An 8,036-nucleotide genomic window follows, 5' to 3' on the forward strand; every position below is an offset into this window, starting at 1 on the left:
ACAAGAGGGTGAAGACTGATCATGTCTTTTCTAACTTTTTAATCATCAGTTTATTCAACAAATATTTATAGGACTCTCATTATGTGTAAGATATTTTTCTATACCTAAGGGTTTCAGCTAATGTTCTAGTGGCAGAATCAGTAAATAAATAGAAAAAACATAGAGTAAGTCAGAAGATAGTAGGCACTGGGGAGGAAAGTAAATCAAGGGGAAGACAGGAAGTGTCAGGATCAGGGGTGACTGCAATTTTACCCTCATTGCAGAAGGGTCAAGTAAGCAAAACCTTGAAGTAGGTGAAAGATGAGGCAGGTTGGTACTAGAGAAAGATTATCATGGGCAGGAAGGAGGGACAGGTACGAAACACAGAGGTGGGGCTACACCATGCATGTTCGAGGAACGGTAAGGCTGCCAGTGTGGCTGGACAGGTCAGAGCAGACTAAAACATTGCACAGGGCTTTGTAAGCCATTGTAAAGCTTTGGCTTTTACTCTGAATGAATCTCCAAGTTCTGGTACACTTCTTGTTACTCAATAAATATGTGGGGGATGAATGTCGAATACATATTCCTGATGCAGAAATAGGGACATCAAAATTTCTGGGTCCTGTATTCAGTTCTCCCAGACACTCAGCATTTTCTATTTCTGTCTTGGGTGAGTGAGAGGATGGTAGCTAGATGGAGTAGTAAGGCAATCACATGCCTAAACTTTCCACTTTGGGGACTGAACAAAATGGAAAGAGCTGTAACAGAGAAACCAGCCATGCAGATGGGGGTTCAGAGATTGAGAGATAGAATCGGTGACAGAGTCTGTGTGTAAGGGGCCATCTAAGAGATAACACTGGGTGTAGGATTTGGAAAAAAGTAGAAATTGAGAATGTAGGATGAAGAGAGGGACATCCCAGGGAAAAAGAATAGTATATGCAAAAGCATAAAGGATAGAGAACATGTTCAATGAACATGGGATTGGCAAGATTTGCTGAAACAAAGAATAGGTAAAGGAGCAACAGGTGGGGCATCATATAGAGACTGTGGCTTAGAACTAGATCACAAAAACTTTGAGTGCCAAACTTAAATATCAGCAGAGAAAGAGGAATCATGGATGGTTCTGGAGCAAAGAAGTGGAAAAACCAAGAAATTAAGCAACCAGCGTTGGTCTAGTATGTGAGGGAGATACCAATCATGGAGTTGCTGTAATGAGGGCTCATCTAGATTTTCAGTTGAAGCAGCAGGAAAGCCATGAGAAGGGTACACAGGAAGTATGGAGGAAGGCAAACCCCCATGGCTTAGAAATGCATTGTATGGGGCAAGGAATTCTATCAGTTCACATTCTCTGTAGGTTTTCCTTATAATTGTTTATGTTCAAATATTAATCAGCATGACTCCTCCATTTTCTCTCTCTTATTTCCTTAGGTAGGTAATTTAGAATATTTTGAAAACTCCCACATTTTCAAAAATGCACGTCAAATGCATGCTGCAGCTCAAGTAGGACCTTCTTAAATGCAAACTTCCAGCTAGGATAATTCGAACATGGTGGGGGTTTGAACACTTTGCAGAAAGGTCTGGAGAAGCACAAATGTCAAGGCAGATAAAAAGTGTGTTCTTGTGTTAAATTACTTTTGATTTGTGTTACACAGAAAAAATGAATGAGGTGCTCTTGAGACGTTTTAATTCAAAAGCAGCAGTGTAGCACAATAGGAGCAAAGAATCTGACAATGCACAATCCGAATTCAAATCCCAGGTCTTATATTTAGTGGTTGTGTGACTTTGGGCAAGTTCATTAACCTTTCTGTGCCTCAGTTAGCCGAGGAGTAAGAATGATCTCTAAAGCCTTGTGCACAGGTAGGTCCACATGATCATGACTAGCCACAGTTTGGGTAGTCTATATACATAAACACACATAATTATTACTGACACTACGAAAACAATATGGTGGGTGGGACACACTTACATTCACAGTGGTGTGAACAGCATTGGTGTGAGCACCTCACCTGCAGTGAACCAGGCCCCAGGCTTGGCCTGCCTTGCTATGCAGGAGGACTAAGCAGGACACACAGCTGGTAAGTGGCACAGCTGAGAGCTGAAGCCCAATTAAGCTGTACCCTCTACACTAAGATACACTTTGAAAGTCACCAGGTACAACTTCCTCATTTCACAGAGGGAAATGGAATTCAAGGATATTAAATGATTTGCCCATAACCCCAGATCTAATTAAGGCAGACCTAAAACTAGTACTAGGTGTGTCTGACTTATGAATAAGGAGCCTTTTTAGTCTTCCTCCCCATATTCTCTCCAAAACAAACTCACACCTGAACCTCTTCTTCATAGTCCTTTTCCCATTCACTAAAAGCCATGGCATCATTAAAGAATCTACTTTGTTCTCTGCATATGTAGTCATTTTCCTCAACACGGTTTGCAGAGTCTCATCCTTGACTTCATTGTGAAGTTTATGTCCCATCAGTGACAAAATCAAGACCAAGGCAGTGCCCTAGCTGTCCCTTAAGCTCCCACCGGATGTGATTCACCAACAATAACAGCCTTTCTCCCAGTCGAATGCCACCTCTCACTTTCCACCTGTGGCCTGATTTTCATGGGTCGGGTTTCCTGGTTAGACAAACTTGTGGTATGCTATGTGTGGGATGAATGGCGAAGGGTTAAAATAGCCCAGCCACAAAAGGTCTCCTAAAGTTCCAACCTCCCCATCATTTTTGCTTTTGTATTGAAAAACATGCTCTGTCCAGAAAAATCCCCAGAGAGTAGGTTGCCAGGTTGTGGGAGTAATTACCTTTCCAGAATTAACATGAAGCCAGAAAACACCTTTTGGGGGCCTGGCATATGATATATTCATCTTAAATTAGAAGCACAGCATCCCAAACTTGGCAACTGATAGCCATCTTCAACCTGCTCTGTCCAGCCCACACAGAAAGTTTTGTACTTCACTTCAGGCTTTGCATTTATTTTTCAAAATGAAAATATGTTTATTGATGGCTTCTTAACACTAGAAGCAATTTATACTTATTTTAAGGCATTTAAGTAGTAACAAAGTGTATAAAGTAGAAACTAAAAATCTATCACCCATAATTTCAAACCAGAAATAACCACAATTAATGGATTGATCTTAGACTTTTTTTTTCTGGGTATATATTTGATTACATTTTTTTCTTTAGGAAAATAGGCTTATACTCATATATACATAATGTCTTTGTCCTATTTTTGGCTTTAAAGTAGTTTGTACATTTTTTTTCTTCTATGTCACAGTGGAGTTTTTGAGGTAGTAAAATATACATAACAAAATTTTTATTGTAACAATTTTTAAGTTTACAATTTACAAACAGTAAGTACATTTGTACAACCATCACCACCATCCATCTCCAAAACTTTTTCATCTTCTCCAGTTGAAACTCTGTACTCATTAAGTATAACTCCCCATCCTCCCTACTCCCAGTCCCTAGCAAATAACATTATTCTTTCTGTCTCTATGAATTTCACTGCTCCTAGGTACCTCATATAAATGAAATACTACAATATTTGTTCTTTCGAGTATGGCTTATTTCACTTAGTTCAAGGTTCATCCATGTGGTGGTATGTGTCAAAAGTTCTTTCCTTTTTATGGATGAGTAATATTCCATCATATTTACATACTACATTTTGCTTATTCATTGATCCACTGATGGACATTTGGTTTTCTTTCACATTCTGGCTCTTTTGAATAATGCTGCTGTGGACATGGGCGTACAGACGTCTTCTTCAGTGTCTGCTTTAGCTCTTTTCGATACATACCCAGGAGTAGAACTGCTGGATCAAAAGGTAATTCTATTTTCAAATTTTTGAGAAACTGCCATATTGCTTTTCACGGCAGCTTTATCATTTCACATTCTCACCAACAACGTGTGAGACTTCCAATACATCAACTTCCTCACCAACACTTATTTGCTGCTTTTTTTTTTTTAAAAAAAATAGTAACCTTCAGAAGAGGTGTGAAGTGGTGTTTTATCGTGATTTTTTTTCTTGCATTTCCCTAAGAATTAGAGATGTTGAGGGCTTTTCCATGTGCTTATTGGCCATTTGTATACCTTCTTTAGAGAAATGTCTATTCAAGTCTTTTGCCCATTTTTTTTGGAAAGTTTTTTTTTTTTTTTAAATCATAGTTTGTTTTACATTCTAGGACACATGTACAGGATGTGTAGGTTTCTTACGTAGGTAAACATGTGCCATGGTGGTTTGCTGCACCTATCAACCCATCACTTAGGTATTAAGCCCCACATGCATTAGCTCTTTATCCTGATGCTCTTCCTTCCCTCACCTCTCCACCCCAGCGATAGGTCCCACTGTGTGTTGTTCCCCTCCTTGTGTCCGTGTGTTCTCTTTGTTCAGTTCCCACTTTTGAGTGAGAACATACAGCATTTGGTTTCCCATTCCTACATTGGTTTGCTGAAGATAATGGCTTCCAGCTCCATCCATGTCCCTGCAAAGGACATAATCTTGTTACTTTTTATGACTGCATAGTGTTCTATGGTGTATAGGTATCACACTTTTTTGTCCAGTGTATTATTGACATTTTGTCCATTTTTTTAAAACCAGCTTCTTTTTTGATTGTTGTTGAGTTGTAGGAGTTCTTTATATATTCTAGACACTAATCCCTTATCAGGTGTGTGATTTGCAAATATTTTCTCTCTTTCTATGATTGCTTTTAACTGTTGATATTGTCTTTTGATGCATGAAAGCTTTTAGTTTTGTTTAACTTCAATTTATCTAGTTTGTCTTTTCTGATTCAATTTTAAATAAGATGTCAGGTCTGTGCCTGTGTGGAATTTATACATTCTGGTGGAAGAGACATAAATTTAACAATTAACTACACAAATATTTATTTGTGTGGTAAGTAAAGCTATGAATGCACTGACCAAGCTTACCTTACCTATTGAGTGAGAGAAGACCAACTGAGGACTTGAAGGTTTTCTATACAGGAGTTAGTTAGAAAGGGATGAGAGGAGTATTGGAGACAGGTTTCCAGGATAAACACACGAATCTGTGAAGCCCCTGAAGAAGGTGAAGGGACAGAAGGGACAAGGAAAGGCTGCCAAATTTGGATGCAACAGAGTGAAATAGACCCAAAACAGATCAGATAGGGTGCTGAAAGCCATGCCTTTATAATCATGGCCAGCTTGTTGCAAGTTACTGAAAAAAATAACCTAACTTTCATGAGAATAAGAAAGTATGCATGGGAAAAGGGTGTGTGTTTTGGGGGGGGGGGGGAGGGAGGGGGGGGTGGTAGCAAGGAATGTATTTGCTCATATTGAAAAAAAAAGTAAGAGTAACACTTGCCTTGGAAATAATCAGATCCAGGAACTCAGATCATGCTGCTTAGACTCTCAACTCTCATATGTGTTTTTATCTTTATTTCAGCTACATTCTCTCATCCTACAGATGGACTCTTTCTAGGTGTTAGAGGTTGAGGGATTTTGGCTACATATGGCCCCATACAACTTCCTAGCTATATATTCCAATGGAAGAAGAGAACTTTCCTCTACTGAGTACATATAAACCTCTGCATCTTGCTTCTGGCCTAAACTTGATCTTCAGCATCAACATCAAGCAGAGCAGCATGAGATACTGTGCAATAAACAGTTCTTGGTCACGGGCTTGCCCTTGCAGTCTGGAGAGAAAATCCCACAACCGAGAGAGCCACCATGATTTCCTGAAGTATTTGGTAAAGAACCGTTCTCCAAAGGCAAAGTCAGGGGATATATATTGCTATTATCAGAGCTAAGGAAAAGACACTAGAAGCTTGAAATCTCAGATGTCCACAGCATCATGACACATGGTTAGGATTCCATGCTGAATGGAAGGGGGAACCTACTGAAGAGTTTTCAACAGAAGAGAGACCCAATACAACTTGCATGTAGATTATAAACATTGCTGCTGTATGGCATTCTGATTGGAGAGTCAAATGTAGATGCACAGAGAGCAGGTAGAAGGTTATTATAGTAGTCTAGAAGTGACTGTGGACTTGTAGGGAAGTGACAAATATTTAGAAAACAAATTAAATAACACTCAGCAATCAGTTGGACTTGGGATATGAGGAAGGGAGAAATGTCTGGTCTGATTCCATCACAAGGCCTTGTATATGCTGTTCCCTTTGCCTAACAATTCCCTTATCCTCTCTTTTAACCTGGAGAAATGTTGCTCCTTCATCAGGTCTCAACTTGAGCATCTCTTCTCCAGGGAAATTGATCCTCTTGCCTTTCCTCTAATGCTGTTTAATTACCCTTCCCATCACGTATCACAGTTTATAACATTATATTCACTCACTTATAAAGTACTTTAATAGTTTAGCTCCTCTACAAGGATGTATAATCCTTGAAGCAGGAGCTGTTCTCTCCCAAGAAAATGAAAATCTCTGTCATTAAGTACACAACCACGGGGCCAGATTGCTTGGGTTCAAATCTTGGTTCTGCTGCTGGCCAACTGTGTGATCCAAGAAAAGCTAATCGACTTCTCTGTGTCTTCATCTGCTGATCTGTCAAATGGAGATACGACTAGTCCTACTTCATGGAGTTGCTTCAAGGAATACATTAGGTAACATATTCAAAGCCTTTAGAAGGATGTCATGTTTATAGTAAGCACTAGCACAGTGATAGTTACTTTAATTGTTCTCTTCTTCTTTGTCCCTAGTACCTCTCCCAGTGCCTGCAGCCACACAATACATATTTGAAAAGTGGAAATCTTTCAAGTGTGAGTTACTGTGTGGATATTGGCGTAATGCACAGAGAAGAGGAAGCACTGGAAGATGATCATGGAAGGGAGAGCAGGCAAGCTTGCAAAATCAGCACTGGCTATTTAAATAGTATCTGCCTACGATGCTGTCAAAGAAAAATGTTGTAGAGCAGTTGGAAATGTGACACTGAAGCTCAAAACAGAGGCCTGAGGGGATTAATTTTCCAGAGCTGCCATAATAAGGTACCACAAACTAGGTGGTTTAAAACAATAGACATTTATTGTATCACAGTTCTGGTGACTGGAAGTCTGAAATCAAGGTATTGGCAGGATTGTACCCCCTGAAGGGCCCCAGGGAAGGATTCTTTCTTGCCACTTGCAGCTTCTGGTGGTCCCAAGTGATCATTGGCTGGCAGTAGCATCACCCCAGTGTCTGGCTCTGTCTTCACATGGCCTTCACTCTGAGTCCAAATCTCCCTTTTCCTACGAGGATAGCAGTCATGCTGCATAAAGGGTCCAACTACTCCAGTACGACTTCATCTTAACTACTAGTGTTAATTTCTCTTCTGCATTAGAGCCTTCCAGACTTCTAGGTAACTTTCAATCCTCTTTCCCTGCCTACCTACCTCTAATACTCCTCTTCTGGTGGCTAAATATGTCCCTGATGTTCATTCAATCTAAATGTGGAACTAGAACAAAGGGATAGAAATTATAGGGAGAATCATTTTTACTCAATACTGAACATTTGCTGAGGTCCCCACTCCTCAATTCATGCAAACAGAGATGGATAACACCTAGCCAAATCATTTACACAAGGTGTCTTTGTACTGGGGAGATGGTTGGATTAGAGGTCTGGTGAATTTATTTCCACTGTGACTCCAAATTGATGTTAAAGAGACTAAAAATAAGAAACATTTATTAGATGAAAGGAACATGATAGACACAATTTAAGAAGAGACATGAAGCAGTATAAAAATTACTCCCTATCTAATCTAGTTTCTAAATCAGCTCTATTTTCAAAGGCCAAAGCTACGAGCCCTTGAATTCGCATTACACTTATTCTCCCTTATGTTAAATTTTATATGGAGGAGAAACAACAGTTTTTGAGAAGCACCTCTGGATCAAAACAATAATCCGTAATTCCTTAAGAAAAAGCTAATAATCATATTAACGTTCTTTAGAAGAAAGCAAGCCAAGCCAGGATAGTAAAACAGCAAGCATTTTCCATCATTTTTGGATAAGGCAGAAGACAAAGTCCAGTTTATTTCGAGTCTGAAGGGGAAATTTAAAATTTTCAGGACTATGAAGGACAATGCAAGAGAGGCATT

The 8,036-nt window shown here is 39.5% G+C and overlaps 1 long non-coding RNA gene across 1 annotated transcript; it reads left to right on the top strand.

The window, feature by feature from the left end:
• The first annotated feature begins 6,290 nt into the window (after positions 1-6,290).
• On the top strand, positions 6,291-6,999 carry LOC111550345. Its single transcript, XR_002734007.1, has 2 exons — positions 6,291-6,570; positions 6,667-6,999. It is a non-coding gene; the product is annotated as an uncharacterized LOC111550345 (long non-coding RNA).
• The last annotated feature ends 1,037 nt before the right edge of the window (positions 7,000-8,036 follow it).

This window comes from Piliocolobus tephrosceles, chromosome 14 (genome assembly GCF_002776525.5).
Source record: "Piliocolobus tephrosceles isolate RC106 chromosome 14, ASM277652v3, whole genome shotgun sequence".
Lineage (NCBI taxonomy): Eukaryota > Metazoa > Chordata > Mammalia > Primates > Cercopithecidae > Piliocolobus > Piliocolobus tephrosceles.